Raw genomic sequence first — 26,922 nt, 5'->3', positions numbered from 1 at the left:
AGAATACTGGAGTGGGTTTCCGTGCTTTTCTCCAGGGAATCTTCTGGACCCAGGGATCGAACCCGCATCTCTCAAGTCTCCGGCATTGGCAGGTGGGTTCTTTACCACTGGTGCCACCTGGGAAGCCCCATAGCTGTGCCACTTGTCACATTTCATTGACCCATATGTCTTATGATCTTACCTAAACTCATGATATTTGGAAGCTGTAATCCTTCCATGTACCTGGAAGGCGAGTGAGTAAGAATACGTGATCAGTCCTTGTGACTATCATGGCATGTTAACTCAAATTTTCCATCTTTCTTCACAGAAAGACATGTTTTGGCTTGGAGGAAGCTGCTTCATCTTTGTTCCTTTGTAGGTTTGACATGGGGCATCATGTCTCCTGATACATCAGTGCTGTACTGAAAGCTAAAAACAGGAATTGGATGTTGAATTAAGATAAATGCTTTCTGCTTATTTTCACTGTAAAGGAATTTAAAAAATCTACTCACATTAATTTCATATAGCTTAAATTCTTAACATTTTAGTGTTTTAATCTATAAATTAGTATGTGTCTCTCCCTCTCTCTCTCTCCATTTATCCATTTTTTTTTCAATCTCTGATACATGAAATTTTTCTTATCTTTAGGTATTCAGGCATGATATACCTTATTTAATTTTTATCAAATATGATGACTATAAACATTTGATTGAAAATGTTATAATAAATGAGAACAAGGTACTTAACAGACTTGTTCAAAATGCCATACATGCACCCCAGTGTTCATTGCAGCACTGTTTACAATAGCCAATACATGGAAGCAACATAAATGTCCATCAACAGAGAAATGGATAAAGAGGATGTGATACATATATACAATAGGATATTTCTCAGCCTTAAAAAAGAAAAAAAAGTGCTATTTCTAGAAATGTGGATGGACCCAGAGATTGCCATGCAGAGTGAAGTAAGTCAGAAAGATGAAAACAAATGTCATATATTAATCCTTATATGTGGAATCTAGAAAAATGTTGTACCTGATCTTATTTGCAAAGCAGAAATAGAGACACAGATATAGAGAACAAACATGGATACCAAGGGGAAGGGGCCTGTGGATGAAATGTAAGATGGGAATTGACGTATAGACCATACTATATGTCAAACAGGTAGCTAATGAGCACCTCCCCTATAGCACAGGGAACTCTATTAGATACTCTGTGGTGACCAAAATAGGAAAGAAATCCAAAAAAGGGGGATACGTGTATACATATGAATGATTCACTTTTTTATGTAGAAGAAACTGCCACAGCAGTGTAAAGCAACTATACTTAAAAAAAAAAAAAAGAAAAAAGAAAGAAAGAAACTTATTCGAAATCTCAGTCCCATTTTGATGCATGCCTTCTAGATTTCACAAGGAATTCTCAATTTTGGTAATTGAATAAAGTCCCAGAGTTTGACCTTAAAGTTCTGACCTTGACTTTGCCCTGAGAACTAGTAAGGTGATTAAGTTGTTCTTGCCCATCTGGAGCAAGTGGTTTACTCATTGTTTACAGGAAGCAAGCTGGAGGAGGAAATGGCAAGCTACTCCAGTTGTCTTGCCTGGAAAACTCCAGGGACAGAGGGACCTGGCGGGCTACAGCCCATGTGGTTGCAAAGAATTGACAGATAGGACTGAGCGACTGAGCAGGCACACACATAGGAAGCAAGGGCCATGGATACTTGATTACCTTTCTGATAAATTAGACTTATTTTTTGAAAGAGCCATTTTCTTTAACAAAAAGTGTCATTCTTTTTCTCTTAAACTATCTTAATCACATACTGAACACTTGCTTAATTTCCTGAGTTATGAAACTTTGACTATGGAAAATAGGACTTCTATGCTGGTAGTTTATAAATGTTCTTTTTCTTTAAAAAATTTTTAGAGCATAAACCACAAATGCAAAAGGTAATGAACATGTTTCTGTTTACATTCCCTATAATATTTACTGGGAATTCCCAGGTGACTCAGTGGGTAAAGAATCTGCCTGAAATCCAGGAGACTCAGGAGACACCAGTTTGATTCCTAGGTCAACAAAATCCCCTGGAGGAGGGCATGGCAACCCACTCCAGTATTCTTGCCTGGAGAATCCCATCAACAGAGGAGCCTGGCAGGCTACAGTCAGTAGGGTCTCAAAAAGTCGGGCATGATTGAAGAAGCTGAGTATGCATGCATGCATAATATTTACTAAACATAACTCATCATAATCAACAGAGTACCAGTTAGTATTTTGAAACAATGTGAACAATGAGACTCCTTTTTTAAAAAATGCTTAGCACTGTACACAAAGAAACAAAATAGCTTTCAGTAATTAATTTACTTTCTTGTACACTTTTATTGTGCTAGTCCTTATCTAGGTCTTGGCCCTTTGGCAAAGGACTCACCTTGAGTCACTTTTACGGAATGCTGGACATACGAGTTTTCCAGGTAGTATTGATAGTAGCTACACTAGAGTATAGAAGGGAAGATTTCAAGCACAGAGTGGATGTGCTCAGATGAGCTGTGGTCAGAAGGGCTAGTGGGCTGAACAAGGCAATGATTTTACTGGCAGATGTAGAAAACTGGTAAGGAAGGGAATGAGCCAAGTACTGAACACAATCTTCATTTGTTACAAAATTTTATTTTAGACCAGACTTTGTTTTTGGAACAGAACAATGAAAACAGGTTTTGCTTGTTTGTGTTTTAATCTTTTGATTGATGGTGATGGTAGTGGTGTGTTCCTACGGACCACAAGAACTCATATCACCACAACGACGCTTTGTATTGGTGGGATTTGGGACACACTTCCTTAAAAACAAGCTTCCCTGCTGGCTCAGACAGTAAAGAATCTGCCTGAAATGTAGGAGACCTGGGTTCAATTCCTGGATCAGAAAGATCCCCTGGATAAGGATATGGCAACCCGCTCTAGTATTCTTTCCTGGAAATCCCATGGACAGAGAAGCCTAGGGGTCTACAGTCCATGGCGTCACAGAGTCAGACTGAGCAACTAACACACTTCCTTAAAAACAGCCCTGAGCACCAGACCAAACATCTGCAATTTAGGGAAGTCACCAGCAGGTGGCAGGGTGAGCTCATTAGGGATAAAATTCTAGCGAATTCCTGCCCTTTAAATGGTAGTTCATGAATTCTTCCTTATAGTAGGTCATTACAGAGTGCCTCTAACCCTTTGCCTCTGTAAGTATTCACCATTATACCAGAAAATAGCTTACAATGATTTATTACTGGGTATTTGGAAGCAGTCATATATCTAGACTGGTTTTCTCTCTAATAAAATTTGTCTAGTTTTGTCTCCATCTATTTTCTCTAGTACTTGCATCCCTAGTTTTGTCTCTAAGTCTTTATCACAAATTTAACATGTATTGGGCCCAGCCAAACCCCCAAAGTGCAGTGGGTTATATTTTCTTGTTTCTTTGTGAGTTAGAAAGTTGTAATCTTTTCTATACAAATTCAAACAGAAAGCTTAAGTTGATTCACTCATTCAAACATTTATGTAATGTCCACTGTACATTAGCGAGGCATTGCATGCAGTATTAGGGGTATACAGATAAATAGGGACTTTTTCAGCCTGCTGTCTATGATAGTTAGGCTCAGAACTGGAATGCCAAAGAATAGGATAGGGGATCAAGGATAGCTTCAGAAATTTTTCTCTGATTAGTGTATTATTTATGTAAATGGTCAAGTTACTTTGTTAGTAAATTCCTTTTATGTATTTGATTCTTCTTGCTCCAAAAAGACACCTAATTGTTAAATACAACTTTGTAAACATATAATGTCAAGTTAAATCAAGTATGGATTTTATGCTAGAGTATATGATCATCCAATTAAATGATTAAGATGTTATAATAATGGAATTCTAGAATTAGTGTCATAGGAATAACTCAGTTTTACAAATGTTCAGGAAAAACTGGTATTTCTTGTTAATTTTACTTAAATCCATGCCTCCTGTTACAGTGTATTGCCTCTACCATGATCTATGTCAAAAACATTCATCACATTATTATTCCTTGCATTTATTTTACCACATTCAGGATGAGAGCATTTGGATGAATGTCAAAATTTTAACAGAACTTATAAGTTAATACTAGATCATTTCAACTTTAAATGCTCCTCTATTGTTGAAAATAAATAATTGAGTGAAGAACAAGGAGTACTGGAAAATCTAAGTTGTATAGACCCAAATCCATGATAAATGACAGAAATGATTGTACAATTTTACTTTTTCTCTGATGCAGGAAAGCATATATAAAAATTTACTTAGAGACGAAAGGAGGCTTAAGTGTTAGTCATTCGGTTGTGTCAGATTCTTTGGGACCCCATGGACTATAGCCTGCCAGGCACTCTGTCCATGGAATTCTCCAGGAAACAGTACTGGAGTGGGTAGCCATTGTCTTCTCCAGGGAATTTTCCCCAACTCAGGGAGCGAACCCGGGTCTCCTGCATTGCAGGCAGATTCTTTACCATCTGAAATTTACTGGGAACATGCAGAGTGTGGGTAAAATGATTAAATTAAAATAATTTCAAACATATTAGACAAAAAACCCCTCAAATTTCAGGTTGCTTAGATGTGATTCTGTGATGATGCCTGTAACAAGAAGAATGTTAACAGATGGGAATGTTTTAAAATGTGAAACTGAGTTTGAACATCTCTTTATTTCTGTTACTATCTCATAACATCAGGAAAGTCTCAAAGTAACTAAAGGGCCGTTGGGACTTCATTGCCACTATGGTGTCTGTGGCTTTTCATAGATTAAAACAAATGTCAGTCTTGTGTGTGTATGCAGAAGGACTCCAGGTGGCTCTGGCCTCAGGATAAGGCTGTGAAGCATAAACAGTAAGAGGGTTCCACTTACCCCTCTCAGATCTGTCAGTTCCCATCTACTGCATGATGACAAATATCCCTCTGTCCCAGCGCAGTTGATTTAATACATTCTTACTGAGTCCAAATTGTGTCAAGGAAAGGGTTTCATTTTCTCTTTTCATTATTTGATGAGGCGAAGTAGAGTCTATTATGAGGTGTAGTGTAAGATTCCAAAAGCACATTTTATTTATCTGATGTTATTAATAATCTGGGATTCTTCAGTCGAGCATTTCTATGACTGCTACTGGAAGAGAGAGGGGAAAAACAAAAAACAGGCTTCGCATGTATTAAGGATTTTCCTAAAATGTCCCCAGTCTTGATGTTTGCTTGAACATTTTCTTAGATTAAATAAAGAGTGTGGTGAATGAACATCCAAGCTGTTAATTTTCTGGGCTCTGCATTGGCTAAAGATGGTAAAGCAAAATGTTGGGAAAACTTTCAACAGCTTCCGGTGATGCTTGTTCTTCCACAGCCCACTCTTTGGACTGCAACACAAATTATCTGATTTTTCTAACTGCAATCTTGAATTTTGTTCAGTTTTGCTGTTGTTGTTCAGTTGCCAAGTCGTGTCAAACTCTTCACAACTCCACGGACTGCAGCACACCAGGCTTCCCTCTCTCCCACCATCTCCTGGGGTTTTCCCAAGTTCATGTCCATTGCCTCGCTGGTGCCATCCTACCATCTCATCCTCTGTTGAGCTCTTCTCATTCTGCCTTCAATCTTTCCCAGCATCAGGGTCTTTTCCAATGAGTCAGATTTTCATATCAGGTGGCCAAAGTATTGGAGCTTCAGCTTCAGCATCAGTCCTTCCAATGAGTATTCAGGGTTGATTTCCTTTAGGAGTGACTGGTTTGATCTATGTTAGTATATGTGTAAAAGATACTATCAGCTCAGGTACTTTCCAGAATTCTATACCTTCTCTGGTTCAGCTTTGCCAGCTAGATTTTTTTTTTTTTTAACTGAATACAAGGGTATTAAAAGGAAAAAGAAACCACTGTTAATGTGATAGGAATCTGCAACTCCTATTGTGTGAGTGCCTTCACACAAATCACCACTCAAACAAGGCTCTCCTCTTAAACCCCTGAAGACCTGCCCACAGATTTACATCTTGGCTCATGAATCTGTTTTTTTTTTTCCACCATGTCTCCTCCTTCCTGAAACCCTTCCCATCCCCTCCCCGTTCTGCTCCTCTAGGTTGTCACAGAACACTAGATTGAGCTCCCTGTGTCACATAGCAAATTCCCACTTACCGTCAACACTTTCTAATGCTATACACAAGAATAGACTCAAAGCAGATTAAAGATTTACATGTAAGGCCAGAAGAACTATAAAGCTCTCAGCAGAAAACATAGTACTCTTTTTGACAAATATCACACCTAGATCATTGACCCACCTCCTAGAGTAATGGAGATTAAAACAAAAGTAACAAATGGGGGTTAATTAAACTTAAAAGCTTCTGCACAACAAAGGAAACAATAAACAAGATCAAAAGACAGCCCTCAGAAAGGGAGAAAATAACTGCAGATGAAACAACTGACCAAGGATTAATCTCCAAAATATACAAGCAGGTCATGCAGCTAACCAGATTTGAGACTTGTCTTATCAAGATTTATGCTTTTCCAAGGTGCCCAACATGTACATATTATATGCATATTAAGTATACACTTAATAAATACCTGATAATCAGTTGTTTTAAGAGTACAATGGAGATTTTTTTAAAAGTGGAAGGTAGTGTATGTGTGAGGATACAACTGCCATTCCTGTTGAGTGCCGCTTCTCACACTGTATCTGGTGTGAAGAGAAATCTGAAGACAGAGTCGCCTGCTTTTTATTTTAGAAAACATTATATTTATTGATTATTAAGAATTTATCATGGGCTTCCCCGGTGGCTCAGATGGTAAAGAAACCACCTGCAATGCAAGAGACCTGGGTTTGATCCCTGGGTCGGGAAGATCCCCAGGAGGAGAGCGTGGCAACCCACCCCCATGTTCTTACCTGGAGAATGCCCACAGACAGAGGAGCCTGCTTTTTATTTTAGAAAACATATTTGATTGATTATTAAGAATTTATCATGGGCTTCCCTGGTGGCTCAGATTGTAAAGAAACCACCTGCAATGCAGGAGACCCAGGTTCAATCCCTGGGTCGGGAAGATCCCCCGGAGGAGAGCGTGGCAACCCACCCCCATGTTCTTGCCTGGAGAATGCCCACAGACAGGGGAGCCTGGCGGGCTACAGTCCATGGAGTCAAAAAAATGGACATGACTGAGTGACTAAGAACACAGATTGAGAATTTATCATGCCACTATCTTAGAATTTCGAACATTCTCAAGTTAATAATACAGATGACCCCTTGCGCAACTCAAAGGGTTTATGGGCATCTTCTTCCTTCACCCCACTCCCCTAGCAGAAGATCTGAGTATAATTCATAGTCTGTTCTCCTCACTTTAGCTCCTCCTCATCTTTTTCCAAGTAAAAAATGTTAGTCACTCGGTCATGTCCAACTCTTTGCGACCCCATGGATTGCATAGCCCGCTAGGCTCCTCTGTCCATGGAATTTTCCAAGCAAGAATACTGGAGTAGGTAGTCATTCCCTGCTGCAGGGGATCTTCCTGGTCCAGGGGCAGAACCCAGGTCTCCTACACTGCAGGCAGATTCTTTACCATCTGAGACACCAGAGAAGTCCCCAAGCTTCCACATCCATGGATTAAAAATTCCCCCATTAAGTGGAACTGGGCCGTTCAAACCCTTGTTGTTCAAGGATCAGTTGCACATAATAGTACTTTTATCATGTATATGGTGTGTTGTTTTCACATGGTAAGCAGAAAAAATAATATATGAGCACAACTCCTCTAATTACTCAAAGCTTATTCAACTGGTGAGTCAAACATGGCTTTTAAGTTTTGCCAACTGTCATATCTCCTCTTTGTACTTATTAACAAGAAACACTGGACTGTTATTTATTTTATTTGAAAGATAATTTAGAGTTTAGGTATATATCTATATTCACAGAACCATGATACCCAAGTAGCTCAATTGAGTTTATTGGAAACTCAGGAAAGTTTGGTTGTGTTTTGTTTTGTTTGGTGTGTGTGTGTGTACTCAGTAATGTTCGACTCGTTGTGACCCCATGGGCTATGGCCCACCAGGCTCCTCTGTCCAAGGGATTTCTCAGGCAAGAATACTGGAGTGGGTTGCCGTTTCCTTCTCCAGGGGATCTGCCCAGACCAGAGACTGAACCAGAGTTTTCTGCATTGGCAGGAGGATTCTTTACCACTGAGCCACTGGAGAAGCCGCCGAAAAGAGAAAGTTTAAATAGTGCTAAAATATTTGAGAATTCTGTTTTTATTTTATCAAGTGCATAGAGCAAGGGTCAGTAAACTACCCTTGGGACAAAGCTGACTTGCTGCGTGTTTTTGTTAATAAAACCTCGTGGGGTCACAGTCGTGTCTGTTTGTTTGTGCTGCTCATGAATGCTTTCATACTACAATGACTTGAGTTGAGAAGTTGGGAGAAAACTTAAAGGGCCTGCAACAATGAATATATTGTTCAATTGGCTCACTGCAGAAACAAGTATGCCAAGTCATGAATTAAATGATTTATTAATTAAGCTTCAGCAAAAGCTCTAGAATTTTTGACTTGTATGAATAAAATACTCAGGCTTTTAGCTGAATACAGATTGAAGATAGAGCTTTATCTTTGTTTGGACTAGAAGAGATAATAGAAAAATCAGCAAATCACTTAATAATTTCATCTAGGCTATCAGTAATATTTCTATGATACAGACATTTATTTGGAAAAGCTAACCTGGACAGGGATCTCACAACTCACAATTGCCAACCCCTGGTTTACATCCTTTATCTGCACTTTTTAATTTAAGCATTCAATCAATCCTTTCAGGTATCTTCACTTTACACAAGAGGAGTCAGTGGTTAGAAAAGGTAGAGAACCTGGGAATAGTCACAAAGTATCGGCAGAGCTGAATTTAAACTTAGGAAATATTTGCCCCAGAATCCACATTCTTATCTATTACACTCCATCTATGTAGCATATGTGCTCATGTAAGATTATATTTGTTGCCATATAGCATATTAATTTTATTATTATATATTCTCCATATTAATTTTACTTATATGTGGCCCATGACTAATGCTTTAATGGCCCTTGTTGAAAAAAAGAGGATCTCTCTGTACCTGTAATTATGGAAAATAGTAGCTTGAATGTGTTTTATATTATCTGCTAATAGTTTGCAATACTGTAAGCTTAGACACAATAGAGAATAGTCAACTAAGTAAATATCCTTGAATATTGTGCTGAAGATAGTTTCAATGTATTCCTTTTGAGACAAGGGTGAAAAAAGAAAGGGATCTTGGTTGAGAAAATGGAGTAAAAAGGTACAATTAAATAAAATTATAGGTAGGACTTTATGTAATCATCTCACTGAAAATTACAGGGTTTCACCAACCTGTGTAAAGAAATGTTTTACCAGAAATGTTTTTTCAACTTCTCTTTGGTAGTATATTAACAGTTATACAGTGGTGATGTGATCCAGAATTGAAATAATTATGGTGTAAAGTTTAGGCTAAAAATACACATTCACTCCAGGTATTTGGTAAGTAAGGCAAAAGAAAGGTATAAAATTTAAAGACTTCAGACCTCTTTTTTGCTCTGTTACTTGGCTTTAGCATTTGAAAAATTTTTCCCCAGGTTAGTATGAGGATTTGATCTCCTTCTTTAAGGAGTCTAGTGACTGTCACAATCAGTATCCCATGGCATTGCTATACATTTCAAACTGAAATATTTTAAACTACTGAAATTATGAAATAACTAGGCAATTAACAATAGGAAGCTAGATTTTAGAAGTTTTCAGGCAAAGTAGGGACTTATAAAAAACTGTCTGTGTACTTAGTCTGAGTGGATGAAAAATCAAAATAACATATATTAGTCTCTCCTTTCTCTCTAGTAACTTCGTCACCAAAAACATCTCACTACTGAACACTCTTCCATACGGTAAATATAATTATACAATTGTTCATAGATCAAAATCTTTAAACAACAGGAAAAATAAGAAATTTTTGTATTAGAAGAGGTAACCCAGATAGTTCCCATCGATCCTGCTTGAGTCTGTTGTAGTTCAGTCCCTAAGTTGCTTCCTACTTTTTGTGACCCCATGGACTGCATCATGTCAGGTTCCCCTTCCTTCACCACCTCCCACAGTTTGCTCAGATTCATGCCCATTGAGTCAATGATGCCATCCAACCATCTCATCCTCTATTGACCCCTTCTCCTCTTGCCCTAAATCTTTCCCAGCATCAGTCCTTCCCAATGACTTGACTCTTCACATCAGGTGGCCAAAGTCTTGGAGCTTCACCTTCAGCATCAGTTCTTCCAATGAAAATTCAGGGTTGATTTCCTTTAGGATTGACTGGTTTGATCTCCATGCTGTCTAAGGGACTCTCAGGAGTCTCCTCCAGCACCACAATTCAAAGGCATCAATTCTTTGGTGCTCAGCTTTCCTTACAGTCCAACTCTCACAACCTCACGAGACTACTGGAAAAACCATAGCTTTGACATTCTGAACTTGTTGGCAAAGTGATTTCTCTGCTTTTGAATATGCTGTCAGCTTTCCCTCCAAAGAGCAAACATCTTTTAATTTTATAGCTGCAGTCACAGTCCACAGTGATTTTGGAACCCAAGAAAATAAAATGTCACTGTTGACAATTTTTCCCCATATATTTGCCATGAAGTGATGTGACTGGATGCCATGATCTTACTTTTTTGAATGCTGAGTTCTAAGCTAGGTTTTCATTTTTCTCTTTCACCCTCATCAAAAGGCTTCTGGTCAGATCAAAACATAGCAATATGTCCTATATTCCCACTCATCTTCTCTCTTCATTTTTGGTATCTTCTCTTACTGAGGCATATCCAGTCCTGAAAGACCAATTCCATTGTCTTCTGCTTTTATCAAGAGCTTTGCTACTATGGGCGTTACCATTTTTCTGAACCATCAGCCTCTCCTTTTCTAAAGGATCTTTCATATCACAACCAACCTTATTTCCAACTTTTAAAAAAGTCTCTTGATCTTCGTTTACTTTTTTAGTTACTCTACCATTGCTTCAGTTATTCCACCATCCTCAGAGTCATTTTTATCCCATGAAATATTGAATCACCCCATCTCTTTTTCACACATTAAATAGGCTACATAAGCACCTCCTGGAAGTCAGAGGCAGAAAGAGAAGCCAGATTACAAGGCAGGATGATTCTGAGAACTGGAAAACCCTCAAGGACCAGGGCTTCTTTCTGTCAATATCTTGTTTTGTGTTGTTTTTATGTCGGTTTCTTTTCTTAGACGTGTTTAAAGTTTTCTTTTTCCTTCATAGTTCAGTTGATAAAGAATCTGTCTGTGATGCAGGAGATCCCAGTTTGATTTCTGGGTCAGGAAGATCCACTGGAGAAGGGAAATGCTACCCACTCCAGTATTCTGGCCTGGATAACTGTATAGTCCATGGTATCACAAAGAGTCTGACACAATTGAGTCACTTTCACTTTCATTTTCTGTCTATCAAACAACAATGAGATATAGAGAAGATTTTTGGAAATATTTTGCCTGTTAAAATAGGTAAAACTCTTGGCCTGGACTTTTTTAAAGAAAACCCACCTTGTAGATCAACAATATGCCTCAAGGTTTCTGAAATAGGATCTGTGTGTTTCCTCTGAAGATGCCTCTAAGCAGAAACTGGATAAATAGGGACCTAGGTCTTATTACAGTTATTTATGTCTTCAAAAGACCAACTTTTATGTACCACTTTTCAGAGATTTTTTTTCATAGATTTTCATATAGAATATAATATAAGCAAGAACCCTGAAGGCTCAGAGGGAAATATACAGTATATTTTATCAAAATGAGACATATAGTGCTGAGTTATAAAGATTTTTGTCAGCAAGATGATTGTTAGATGGAAGCATTCCACAAATATAGATCATCCTGCACTTAATGGCTTACCTCCAAATTTGACTTTGCTTATTGTTGATAAATATCCTTTAACAGACTCTTTAGTGTTATGTTAAATACATAGACTCTGCATCTAGAAATATGTGGCTTCAAATTCTTACTTTGCCACTTAGTAGCTATATTATGGGGCAAGTTACTTAACCCCTTTGTGCCTGACATTATTCATCAGTGAAAGGGAACTATATGGGAATTACTTGCATTTGAGAAAAGCAATATATCTCAATATATTATTTGTTGTTAACTACTAATATTATTTGCCACTCTATATCTGAAAATATTGTTTATTAATATTATGCCTTACTATTAAATAATAATGTCATCAAATAAAATCCTAGGTTAATAGACTATTTCCCTCAGAATTAAAGATAGCATTATATGCTTTTCCAGCATCTTTGTCACTAACAAAAATCTGCCACAGTAGTTAGTAGGAAATATGTCTTGTTTTCTTTTGGTGGGTTTAATAATTTTCATTCTCTTTTTAAAAATACATGCAATATATTATTTAATATGATGGTGAGGTAAATTACATATATACTGTTGTCCTTTTTTCTTGTAATAAGAAAGCTTAACATGTGATCTACCTTCTTAATAATTTTTTAAGTGCAAAATATTGGTTTGTTAATTACAGGCATTATGTTTATAGCTGACCTCTAGAAATTGTTCAGTTTTGCATAAATGAAACTTTATACCCATTGAACAACTCTCGATTTCTCCCTCTTCCCAACAACTGGCAACCACCAATCTACTCTCCACTTTTTTTTTACTATTTCAGATTCCTCATATAAGTGAGATCATGAAGTATTTGCCCTTTTGTGACAGGTCTGTTTTACTCTTCATTATGTCCTCCACGTTCACCCATGTCACAAATGGTTTCCTTCCTTTTAAAGGCTTAATACTAAGATTCCAAAACATGTATATAATATTTTTCCCTTATGCATTTAAGTGGGCTTTCCAGGTAGCTCAGAGGTTAAAGCATCTGCTTGCAATGTGGGAGACCTGGGTTCGATCCCTGGGTCGGGAAGATCCCCTGGAGAAGGCAATGGCACCCCACTCCAGTATTCTTGCCTGGAGAATCCCATGGATGGAGGAGCCTGGTGGGCTACAGTCCACGGTATCGCAAAGTCCTACACGACTGAGTGACTTCACTTTATGCATTTAAATGTCAGTGGAAAATTTGGGTTGTTTCCATATCCTGACTATTGTGAATAATGCTGAAATGAACATGAGAAGATATTTCTTGAAGACCCTAATATAAATTCTTTGGAAATAGACCCAGATATGAGTTTGATAAAAATGATAATTCTATTATTTTTTCTGAAGAATTCCTATACTGTTTTTCCATGGGCTTTAACAAGGATCTGCAGTCTTCATTATATGGCATTTAATAAATTGTTATAGAAAACACAATTATTTCTGTTTTCTCCTCTTTCCAAAGGCTTGCTGCTGCTGCTAAGTCACTTCAGTCATGTCCGACTCTATGCGACCCCATACACGGCAGCCCATCAGGCTCCCCCGTCCCTGGGAACTCTCCAGGCAAGAATACTGGAGTGGGTTGCCATTTCCTTCTCCAATGTGTGAAAGTGAAAAGTGAAAGTGAAGTCGCTCAGTCCTGTCCAACTCGTAGCGACCCCATGGACTGCAGCGTACCAGGCTCCTCCATCCATGGGATTTTCCAGGCAAGAGTACTGGAGTGGGGTGCCATTGCCTTCTCCATTCCAAAGGCTTACTATCGACCAAAGGATTTGCTAAGTGCCAATTACAAATACATGAATCCATTTCAGTCGCTCAGTTGTGTCCGACTCTTTGCGACCCCATGGACTGCAGCACGCCAGGCTTCCCTGTCCATCACCAACTCCCAGAGCTTGCCCAAACTCATGTCCACTGAGTTGGTGATGTCATCCAACCATCTCATCCTCTGTCATCCCCTTCTCCTCCTGCCTTCAATCTTTCCCAGAATCAGGGTCTTTTCGAATAAGTCAGTTCTCCACATCAGGTGGCCAAATTATCGGAGCTTCAGCTTCAGCATCAGTCCTTCCAATGAATATTCAGGACTGATTTCCTTTAGAATTGACTGGTTTGATCTCCTTGCAGTCCAAGAGACTCTCAAGAGTCTTCTCCAACAACACAGTTCAAAAGCATCATTCTTCGGCTCTCAGCTTTCTTTATGGCCCAACTCTCACATCCATATGTGACTACTGGGAAAACCATAGCTTTGACTATATGGACCTTTGTCAGCAAAGTAATGTCTCTGCTTTTTAGTATGCTGTCTAGGTTGATCATAGCTTTTCTTCCAAGGAGCAAGTGTCTGTTAATTGCATGGCTGCAGTCACCATCTGCAGTGATTTTGGAGCCCAAGGAAATAAAATTTGTCATAGTTTTCCTTCTTTCCCCATCTATTTGCCATGAAATGACGGGACTGGATGCCATGATCTTAGTTTTCTGAATGCTGAGTTTTGAGCCAGCTTTTTCATTCATCTTTCACTTTCAAGAGGTTCTTTAGTTCCTCTTTGCTTTATGCCATTAACGTGGTATCATCTGCATATCTGAGGTTATTGATAGTTCTCCCTGCAGTCTTGATTCCAGCTTGTGGTTCATCCAGTCTGGCATTTCACATGATGTACTCTGTATATCATGATGTATATAGCTAAATAAGCAGGGTGACAATATATAGCCTTGTTTTCTTCTATTTTTTTGCGTTGATCACTTTGGAAGGCTTTCTTACCTCTCCTTGATATTCTTTGGAACTCTACATTCAGATGTATATATCTTCTTTGCCTTTAGCTTCTCTTCTTTTCTCAACAATTTTTAAGGCCTCCTCAGACAACAATTTTGCATTTTTGCATTTCTTCTTCTTGGGGATGATTTTGATCATGGCCTCCTGTACAGTGTTATGAACCTCTGTCTATAGTTCTTCAGGTACTCTATCTATCAGATCTAATCCCTTGAATCTATTTGTTACTTACACTGTTTAATTTTAAGGAATTTAATTTATGTCATACCTGAATGGTCTAGTGGTTTTCCCTACTTTATTCAATTTAAGTCTGAATTTTGCAATAAGGAGTTCATGATCTGAACCACAGTGTGCTCCTGGTCTTGTTTTTGCTTATTGTGTACAGCTTTTCCATCATAGGCTGCAAAGAATATAATCAATGCGAATGGCATTATGTGACAAAAACATGAATGACATTATCTAAAACCTTGAGAAATTTAGCATCTTATGAGGAAGGTAAGCACCTCTGTGATGACTAGACTACAGATACTTGGTGTATGTGTGTGTGTGTGTGTGTGTGTGTGTGTGTGTGTTAGTTGCTTAGTCATATCCAATTTTTTGCGACCCCATGAACTGTAGTCTGCTGGACTCCTCTGTCTATGGAATTCTCCAGGCAAGAATACTGGAATGGGTTGCCTTTTCCTTCTCCACGCATACTTGGTAAACTTGGTAAATAAATGCCTGGACACTGCAATAGAAAAGTAAAAATGTAAAGAAGTAATGGGAAATGTTGCCTATAACAGTTGAGGAAGATCTCGCTGGCTCAAATTTTAATTTTTATTCCTTATTAAGTACTCTTCCTTCTAATATTTTGGGTGATGACACAGAAAGGAGAGACCAAACAATTCTGCTGCCTACTGAAAGGTGATGGTTGTCTCCAGGAAAAAAAAAAAAAAAAAACACATGTGTGTTTGTTTGAGTTATGAACTAATCTAAATGCTCTTCTCATGGAGCACCTTTTTCATCTGAAAAAAGAACTGACAAGCAAATGATGACTTTTCAGACCTGAGTTCCTGACAAACATTTCTCAAAAATGAACAAGATGAGACTGCTACCCAAGGAAAATGACTGAGAGCATTTGAGGCCAATAGAAAAATTCAAACTTTCAAGGGTAGTTAAAATTTTGGAAAATGTATGTTGATTACTACCAGCTTACAAAAGTTTAAAGACTTTTCTAGTGAGATTACCAGTGATGTTGACAAATGTGATTTTTGATATTACATAAAGAAACGTGTCAATATTTGGACAGTCAACATTAGCTGAAGGATTTGATGATTTCTAAACGATCATTGCATGGTGTTAACAGAATCTCTCAATGGGCAAAAGACCTATTTAAGGTACAGAAGCACACTAATTTAAAACCACTAATAGATTTTAATGAAGCAGAGGGCAAATAGTTAATTGATATGATTTCAGGTTTCATATTGCAACTAGTCATTGTGAATTTTGGTGTGGTAACAACAGAAATATCCACAATTATGTGAAAGACTATTAACATTCTTTCTTGCCTATTAGATATCTATATCTTCAGTTACTCTAACCAAAGCCACATATTGCAAGAGGCTGGTTGCCAGGCATTAAAGAGATTTTCAAAAATGCAAAATTATATTACTCTGTATTACTCTTTTCACTATTATTTTTTGTTTCATAATATATAGATTTCTTGTTATTTATGTTAATGTGTAATAGGATTATTATTTTGAAGTGAATTAATAAAAATACTTGTCTCAGTTTTAATAATTAATGCAGCAAATATTGAAAGATAAATCATCAAGAGTTCTTTTTGGTCCTTAACAATTTTTTATTTATTGCATAGGATCCCTGATAATAAGAGTTAAAAATCTCTTGACTTCCATAACACTACATATAAGGTTTTGTTGCCAAGGCTGCTAGTTCCTCTGTTCCTATTACCCAGGTTAACACACTAAAACTGGAAACCACCTATTACATTCCAATTATTTTTTAGAAATGGACAATGTGAGATTATGACTACTTTTTTCTCTTTTGCTGCCCGATAGATGGCCATTTAAATATAAGTATTAATATTCTGTTATACCTGTATTCTCGTTGATGTCAAATTCTGTGCTTCTGTTTCAAATGTATCAATTGAAAAGTTTCAAGGACTGGCTTTATTGACTTCTGAATGACTTTAAATTGTTGATGTGATGTTATATGTAAGTGATAGAAGTGATATATCAAATTCAGAAAACCTAAATATATGATTGGTGGCTCAAACAGTTAAGAATCTGTTCATAATGTGGGAGCACTGGGTCTGATCCTTGGGTCAAGAAGATCCTCTGGAGAAGGGAATGGCTACCCACTCTGGTATTCTTGCCTGGAAAATCCCACGGACAGAGGACCCTGGTGGTCTACAATATGCTTTCTCAAAGAGTAGGATACGCCTGGGTAACTAACACCTTTTTTTTTTTTTCCAAATGCATGATTGCTAATTTAGAATAATATTTCAACATATGTTTGAAACTTAATGAATATTTGTTTACAGCCCGACAAAGCATAGGTGGGTATATATGGAACTGGAGAAAGCAAACTGTTAGGTATGAAATATATCATTTTCCCCTCTGACTCTTATTTGAGATTCTTTCAAAGGAGTGACAATTTATAAAGTATGTGTAATGAATCATGTTGGACATTACAATGGTAAATTCAGAGGCAAACAAAAATTATGAAATGATATGTAAATTGATCAATTGGTTCAGTATAAAAAGTACATAAATTATTGGAGGCTAGAATAGCAACATGCAGAGTAATTCTTTCAATTCCCAAATATTTTGGCTAGTGAAGTGAAGAAATAAATCATTCCATATTAAAGAATATACAGTAATTTTCTTCTGTTCTGAAGGAAAAATAACAAAAACATATATCACAAGCCCAACAATAAAGTTTCCCCAGAGAGGGATCATTTTTCAGAGACTAAAACTGTAATTGATTTTTAAAAAATCCACCAGGCACATGGAGAGCAAAAATGCAGAAAGAGGCAATCATGATAGATGGTTATGTATGTGCCTCCCATTAAATCTGTATTTGAAATAACCTAGATAAGGGTGGACATTTTTCTCCCTAATATTATTTAGTTTTATATTTTCATTTTACCTCTTGTTTGTACAGTTTATAATGTGTGCGTTCAAGGGGAAGCTTTGCATCCAGGTTTCGATGTGAAAAGATTATACATTTTCTATTTTTAGCATATTAAAAGTAGCAGCATGTCAGCTAGAATGAAAAGAAAAAGGCAGCAGTGTGTTGTGTGGGTAACAGCTGTGTCAATGCCCTGCGGCAAAAAGATCACCAGGAACTTACCTGCAGCTGAACAAGTCGGTTTCTTACAAATTGAAACAAGGGAGAATGCACACCATGGGCCACTCTGGAATGTCTCAGCAAGAAGCTTTTAAAAGGATTTGGGCTTGAGTTGGATGATCCTCGGGAGAGTTTAAGGAAGTGGGGCTTTGCTATGAATTGTATGCTGTCATGAGGTGAGGGTATTGTTGTGATCGGGTACCTTAATAAATTTATCTAGAAGAAAGAAAGACTAAACTGAAATTTATATGCAACTGGTTAAAAAAAAAAACCAGCCAGTATAAGGAGATGTTTGGTCCTTTTTTTCATTTGGACAACATCCAAGTTTTTGTTTTTGTTTTTTTTTTATATCCATCATGGTCACAAAGTGGCTTTGTCTGATATTAATATTCTGTGAAATTGTTAATGTTCAAGAGGAGAACACTGATATCTAGTAGTGGATCCCAGACAGCTTCCAGGAACATCAAGACTTGGCTCATCTATCTATACATCCAACTTTTCTTAGGTAACCATAGATATACATAGCCATAGATGATTTTCCAACTTAATTTAGTTTCTTTTCTTAATTTCTACTACACTAGAAAATTTTAACTTATTCATATAATCCCTTCACCTCCCTCACACAGAGCTAAATTTTCAGAAAGTATGAGTTTGGAATAATGAAGAGATTGTTCAGTGAAAACTACTTTCAGATTTCTGTTACACAAAGGTGCTGTTAAGTGGGTTCTTAATAAGTTCTTGGTTAACGTTTTGTTAACATTGAGCAGAAGTTTTATATATTTATGAAGATTCTAAGAAAAATCTTCCAAGTTTGTGGAAGTGATAGAAATTGTGACTAGAGCTGAGAATTCAAAGGAGGAAGCAAAAGTTACAGGGGTTACTGAACTTGGCCATTCTCTAGCCCAGACTTTCTTACCAATAACTCATCACTGTGTTTATCATGACTATACACTCTGTGAGGCAGACTCTTGATCTAAAAGGAAGACTTGTATTGCTAGGTAACTATCATCTCTGTAGTTGGAAACTTCAGAAAATGTATCATAGAAGGAATAGTGATTTTTCTGCTTTTTGGAAAATAGTTTATTACTCACCCTCCACACTCTCACCCTTCAACCGTGCACCATCTTTTGGAACAATGCTAACTTTCTCTTGTTCAAGTAACCTGGGCTTAAGAGCATCGCACCTTCTAATTTTTCTATATATGTAACACATCTGTGCATTTTGTTCTTTCATTCATGGTACTAAGGACTTTTGGTCACTCTTTAATAACAACAGCCAAGTCTATGCATTTGTTCATAAAAGGGTGGCTTTGTAAGTAGATCCTTCTCATAGTCTACAGCAACTTTAGATTGGAGTTATTTGCTCTCGATAACAAAAAGAACTGTGAGGGACTTCCCTGATGGTCCAGAGATGAAAGCTTCACCTCCCAATGCAGGGGGTGTGGGTTTGATTCCTTGTTGGGGAGCTGAGATCCTGCATGCCTCTGGGCAAAAAATCCAAAACATAAAACAGAAGCAGTATTGTAACAAATTTGAGAAAAACTTTAAGAAAAATTAACCAAAAAAAAAAAAAAAAAAAAAACAGTGAAAATCAACTTTCATAATATTTAGATTTCTAAAAGATGTATTTAAAGCAAAACTGTATGCAAGAAATTAGGTTCCCCATTCGACTATATTGGAGTGAATGCGTTCCTCTAGAGCTCAGTGCATGTGAATGAATGGAGGGTAGGATAAACAAAAAATTGATTAAAAATTAATGAGACCTACATTTTGTTTGCTTTTTAATTTAGCTCTTGTATTATAATTATTGTAAAGCTTATGTTAACTTCCAACTAGAACTGAGGTCCCAATTTGAGATTCGGTGAGTATAATCAGAACATTCAAATGAAGTCAATACAGTACTGAAGTTTTGGATTAGTTTGAGAAGACTTGCTAATTTGGAGAATTTTTTAAACAGTCACATTATGAAGGTTATAATCAAGATGTGAAATCTACAGTCAAAGATAATCATCCTTTACTACAGAAATATCAAACATGAGCTGAATGATTTAGGTGCCAACGTTTCTTCTTTCTTGGTATTTAACCTTGAATAAATGCTCTTAAACATATGTTTTCAAGTTTTCTGAGTAGTTGAGCTACTCTCAGTGAGAAGCACAGTCTGTACCCTGTTGTATTCTCTGGCTGGGTGCCTGTTCAGGTATTTTCTCTCAAGTTTTGGACCAAAATAGAATCTCTGGATGTTTCAATAAGTTTGGAGAGAAAAATGTGATCAGAAACATAAGGATATGGGTCAGTTTGGTTAGAAGGCCAAAAGTAACAGAAGCAGGCTCAATTCATTTCACGTTTGTTTTTTGCTTTTGAAATTATTCCCTTTTCATTGTGTTTTCCAACAGTTTTGGTTCAGAAAGACAATAGAAAATATTGCTTTTTAAATTTTGTTTTTTTAATTTATTTTTGAGTTAAAAGTTTACTGGAGTATAGTTGATTCACAATGCTTTGTTAGTTTCAGGTGTAAAATAAAATGATGCAGCTATATATATGTATATATATATATATATGTATATATACACACACACATATATATATATATATATAATCATCCTTTTTTAAGATATTTTTTTTCATATGTGAAATACTGGTTTTAGATTTTCAACATGCTGGATACTCAGGGGCTCTCCATTTTTCCCCAAGAGCTAAAATATGCCCAATGTTTGAAAGAGGTCTGATTATTCAGGCCACACAAGACAAATATATTAAATAAAGGAAACTAAATAAAAGCTCAGAAAACAAAAAGAAAGAAATATTGACTGACTTTCTTGTTGTTCAGTCATTAAGTTGTGTCTGATTCTTGGTGACCACATAAACTACAGCCCATCAGGGTCCTCTGTCTTCCTATCTCCTTGAGTTTGCACAAATTATTGCCCAGTGAGTTGGTGATGCTGTCCAACCATCTCATCCTCTGCCACTTTCTTTTCCTTTGGCCTTCAATCATTCCCAGTATCAGAGTCTTTTCCAATGAGTGGCCTCTTCACATCAGGTGGCCAAAGTATTGGAGCTTCAGTTTCAGCATAAATCCTTTCAATGAATTCAGTTCAGTTCAATCACAGAGTCATGTCTGACTCTTTGCGACCCCATGAACCACAGCACACCAGGCCTCCCTGTCTATCACCAGCTCCTGGAGTTCACCCAAACCCATGTCCATCGAGCAGGTGATGCCATCCAACCATCTCATCCTCTGTCATCCCCTTCCCCTCCTGTCCTCAATCTTTCCCAGCATCAGGGTCTTTTCAAATGAGTCAATTCTTTGCATCAGGTGGCCAAAGTATTGGAGTTTCAGCTTCAACATCAGTCCTTCCAATGAACACCCAGGACTGATCTCCTTTAGGATGGACTGGTTGGATCTACATTTCAATTCATTCATGAATTTCAATGAATATTCAGGGTCAATTTTCTTTAGGATGGACTGGTTGGATCTCCTTGCTGTCCAAGGGACCCTTAAGAGTCTTCTCCAGACCAAGTTTTGAAAGGATAAATTCTTCGGGTCTCAACCTTCTTTACGGTCCAACTCTCACATCCATACATGACTACTGGAAGAACCATAGCTTTAACTATACAGACTTTGTCTGCAAAATGATGTCTCAGTCAGTGATGACTGACTTTTTAGGCAAAATTAATAGCATTAGGACAACAGAAAAGAATACATGCCTATGTTTGTCATTTGAAGGACTGTCTAAAGGCTATGCTTTTCCAGTAGTCATATATGGATGTGAGAGTTGGACTATAAAGAAAGCTGAGCGCCAAAGAATTGATGCTTTTGAACTGTGGTGTTAGAGAAGACTCTTGAGAGTTCCTTGGCCTGCAAGGAGATCCAACCAGTCCCTCCTAAATGAGATCAGTCCTGGGTGTTCACTGGAAGGACTGATGTTGAAGCTGAAGCTCCAATACTTTGGCCACCTGATGCAAAGAACTGACTAATTTGAAAAGACCCTGATGCTGGGAAAGATTGAGGGCAGGAGGAGAGGGGATGACAGAGGATGAGATGGTTGGATGGCATCACCGACTCGATAGACATGGATTTGGGTGAACTCCAGGAGTTGGTGATAGACAGGGAGGCCTGGTGTGCTGTGGTCTGTGGGGTCACAGAGAGTTGGACACGACTGAGCGACTGAACTGGACTGAACTGAACTGAACTAGTCATGAAAGCAACATTTTAAGAATGTTATGAATATGCATGCTTTTTTCACAGATGCATCTATTTTATACTTTAAAATTTACACTTCACCATTTGTAAAATCCTGTACTCAGCAGAGCAATCTATACTCTCCTGCACTAATAAATATTTGTGAAGTTGGAATGTAGCGATCAGTCAATAAGCAAACGAATACCAACATAATCCTCTCATCATCAAACTCTTGATATGAATTTCTCAAACCAAATTGCTTGAAATTTCTCTGGTATTAGCTTTTCTTTGTGGTTTCAGAGCTCATGTATTGCCATTTTTCAGGAACAGTATGAAGTATATTTTCTATTCAACTTTTGGCCTCATTGTATTTTTCCCTTTTTTGTTAAACAAATCAATACTTCCTTGGATGTAGGGGATTGATTTTCTGGTTCACCTACTGTCTGTGACCTATATTTCAGATGGATTGTATTTTTACCCATTTGAAAACTGTCATGCATTTATCAGTTGAGATAAAACAAGCAAATACATGCAGAAATATTAAAGACAATAGCTTTCTCACTCTTTGGAAGAAGTATTATTTTCTCATTATTCCCTGATGGGTTATTTTCTAGGCATATTTACTTCAATTTCTGGTATTGATTACAGACTTTATGAGCTGCTGACCCATATGCCTGTGAGATCAACTTCATTGTCTGTTACATTCCTAGTTCTCTGTATGCTTCTATATGGAGAACTATTATCTAGGAATTTCTCTGATGGATGAAGGTAACAACTGTTAAGTATGTCCCAGAGACTTCAAAATTCAAATGAATTTGTTTCATTCTTCTCTGCCTAATATTTTACTTGCACATTTTCTAAACTACCTAGTTCACTGTGTCATTTAGTGTAGTTAGCTTTATACTTCTCAGGCTAAACCAATTAAATTGCAAACTCAGACTCCGGGGTCAAATGTTGTTTATTTCTGTATCACCTAAATTGCCCAGACAATGACTGACATTTGGGCATTGATCCACAAACGCTGATTGGAAAAAAATAATGATTTTTTCCCATCTAATGAAGTTTGTTTCTATGAAATGAGGTTTGTTAGAGCAAAGACCTAGTGTCCTATCGTGTGCTACCTGTCTTTCCATAGTATCCTGTGCATTGTTGTCAACAAGTGAATATTAAAGAATGAAGTTGGTAAATTTTACTGATTGGCCTTTCTAAATGAGATGCTGTTAATTTCTGATTTTGAGAAGCTCTTTCCTCCAAAATGTGTTTTCCTGATCTGCCATGAAATTTGTTGTTGTTCAGTTGCTTAGTCATGTCCAACTCTTTGTGACCCCCATGGAACCAATAGATTACCACCCCATAAGCACACCAGGCTTCCCTATCCTTCATCATCACCAGGAGCTTGCTCAGACAAATGTCCATTGAGTCAGTGATGCCATCCAGCCATCTCATCCTGTCCTCACCTTCTCCTCCTGCCTTAAATCTTTCACAGCATCAGGATATTTCCTAATAGTTGATTACATCAGGTAGCCAAAGTATTGGAGCTTCAGCTTCAACATCAGTCCTTTCCATGAATATTCAGGACTGGTTTCCTTTAGGACCGGCTGGTTGGATCTCCTTGCAGTCTAAGGGAGTCTCAAGAGTCTCCTGCAACACCACAGTTCAAAAGCATCAGTTCTTAGGCACTCGACCTTCTTTATGGTCCAGCTCTCTGACTCACACATGACTACCAGAAAAACCATAGCTTTAATTATACAGACCATTTCTGGCAAAATAATGTCTCTGCTTTTTAATATGCTGTCTTAGTCTGTCATAACTTCTCTTCTAAGAAGCAAGTGTCTTTTAATTGCATGGCTGGAGTCCCCATCTGCAGTGATTTTAGAGCCCCCCCAAAATAAAGTCATTCACTTTATCCATTGTTTTGCCATCTATTTGCCACGAAGTGATGGGACCAGATGTCATGATCTTTGTGTGCTTTTTTTTGGGGGGGGGGGGAATACTAAGTTTTAAGCCAGCTTTTTCATTCTCTTTCACCTTCATCAAGAGACTCTTTAGTTCCTCTTTTTCTGCCTAAGGGTGGTGTCATCTGCATATCTGAGGTTATTGATGTTTTCCCCAGCAATCTTGATTCCAGCTTGTGCTTCATCCAGCCTGGCATTTCGCATGATGTACCCTGTATATAAGTTAAACAAGCAGGGTGACAATACACAGACTTGGTATATTCCTTTCCCAATTTGGAACCAGTTTGTTCCATGTCCAGTTCTAACTATTGCTTCTTGACCTGTATACAGATTTACCAGGAGGCAGGTAAGGTGCTCTGGTATTCCCATCTCTTGAACAAATTTTCAGAGTTTGTTGTGATACACGCAGTCAAATACTTTCATGTAGTCCATGAAGCAGAAGTAGACATTTATCTGGAATTCTCTTGATTTTTCAATGATCCAATGGATTTTGGCAATTTGATCTCTGATTCTTCTGCCTTTCCTAAATCCAGTTTGAACATCTAGAAGTTCCTGGTTCATGTACTGTTGAAGTCTCACTTGGAGAATTTTGAGCATTTTTTTGCTAGCATGTGAGCTGAGTGCAATTATGTGGTAGTTTGAACATTCTTTGAAGTTGCCTTTCTTTGGGATTTAAATGAAAACTGACTTTTTCCAGTTCTGTGGCCACTGCTGAGTTTTGCAAATTTGCTGGCATAGTGAGTGCAGCACTTTCACACCATTATCTTTTAGGATGTGAAATAGCTCAACTGGAATTCCACCACCCCTACTAGCTTTCTTTGTAGTGATGCTTCCTAAGGCCCACTTGACTTTGGACTCCAGGATGTCTGGCTCCAGGTGAGTGATCACACCATAGTTATCTGGGTCATTTAAGAACTCTTTTGTATAACTCTTCAGTGTATTCTTGCCATGTCTTCTTACTATATTCTGCTTCTTTTAGGTCCGTACTGTTTTTGGCCTTTATTGTCCCTATCTTTGCATGAAAGATTTCCTTTGTATCTTTAATTTTCTGAAGAGATCTCCAGTCTTTCCCTTTGTATTGTCTTCCTCTATTTATTTGCATTGATCATTTAGGAAGGTTTTCTTATCTCTCCTTGCTATTCTTTGCAACTCTGCATTCATATGGTTTTATCTTTCCTTTTCTCCTTTGCCTTTCACTTCTCTTCTTTAATAAACTTGAAATTGAAGACCATGAAATCATGAAACTGTCTTTAAAGTACATAACCACAAGATCTCTGGGTCAGGAAGTTCCTCTGGAGAAGGAGATGGCAACCCTCTCCAGTATTCTTGCCTGGAAAATCCCATGGACAGAGGAGACTGGCAGACTACAGTCCATGAGGTTGTAAACAAGTGGATACGACTGAGCATGCATGAAGAATACTTATGCTCTATCCGGTCCATCATTTCATTGCAAATAGATGGGGAAATAACGGAAAGAGTGACAAAATTTCTTTTCCTGGGCTCCAAAATCACTGCAGATGATGACTGCAGACATGAAATTAAAAGACACTTGCTCCCTGGAAAAAAGTTATGACAAACCTAGTGTTAGTGTTAGTCGCTCAGTCGCGTCCAACTCTCATACCTCATAGACTGGCACCCACCAGGCTAGCCTGTCCATGGTATTCTCCAGGCAAAAATAATTGAGTGGGTTGTCATTTCCTTCTCGAAGTGTTCTTGCTGACCCGGGGATTGAACCCAGGTCGCCTGCAATGCAGGCAGATTCTTTACTGTCTGAGCCACCAGAGAAGCCCATGACAAAATTAGACAGTGTATTAAAAAGCAGAGACATTACTTTGCCAACAAAGGTCCATATAGTAAAAGCTATGGTTTTTCCATTAGTCTTGTATGAATGTGAGATTTGGACCATAAAAAGGGCTGAATGCTAAAGAATTGATGCATTTGAACTGTGGTGTTGGAGAAGACTCTTGAGAGCCCCTTAGACTGCAAGGAGATCAAACCAGTTAATCCTAAAGAAAATCAGTCCTGAACATTCCTTGGATGGACTGATGCTGAAGCTGAAGCTCCTATACTTTGACTACCTGATGCGAAGAACCTACTCATTAGAAAAGACTCTGATGCTGTGAAAGATTTATGGCAGGAGGTGGATGGCATCACTGACTCAGTGGACATGAGTTTGAGCAAGCTTCTGGGGGTGGTGAAGGACAGGAAAGCTTGGCATGTGTAGTCCGTGACATTGCAAAGATTTGGAGACAACAGAGGAACTGAAAACAAGAAATGTCTATTTTAGTCTCTCTAGGTTTTGGTAAATTAAATTTCTAAAGTTGTGCTAAATTAAATTAGGTGATGGAAATTTATTAAGCAGTTAGATCACTCCCAATATAATAAGATACTGAAACATTAATTACTGAATATTGCCTTCCTCTTACAGAGAAACTAAAGATCTTTTGTATTATTAATGAATATATTGTTGCTGACCAGAGATGTTCAAGTGATAGAAATTCATTAAATCTTAACAGCTAATATTCTTTATTGGAGCTTTTGTAGGCACTAAATTGATATTTTCTTTACATTTTATGTGTTCAGTTTTATCAAGAGAAGGCAGTAGGGGATCAAAAACTTGTATTTCACTGTGTCAAGACAGTTTTGGGGGTAAAAGAGTGATATGGGTTCTACATAAAAGGTTTTAAAGGGGGTAAATGAGCTTTACCATTACCAAAGTGACTAATCAATATCAATTTAGAGGAAAGTTCCTGGAAGTGAGTGAGGACTTTATCCTGGTATGTAGTTTTCTTCAAGTACTAAGCATGAATTCTCACAGTTGCTGGT

Source organism: Muntiacus reevesi, chromosome 14 (genome assembly GCF_963930625.1).
Source record: "Muntiacus reevesi chromosome 14, mMunRee1.1, whole genome shotgun sequence".
In the NCBI taxonomy this organism is placed as follows: domain Eukaryota; kingdom Metazoa; phylum Chordata; class Mammalia; order Artiodactyla; family Cervidae; genus Muntiacus; species Muntiacus reevesi.
Note: the sequence above shows the minus strand (reverse complement) of the source record.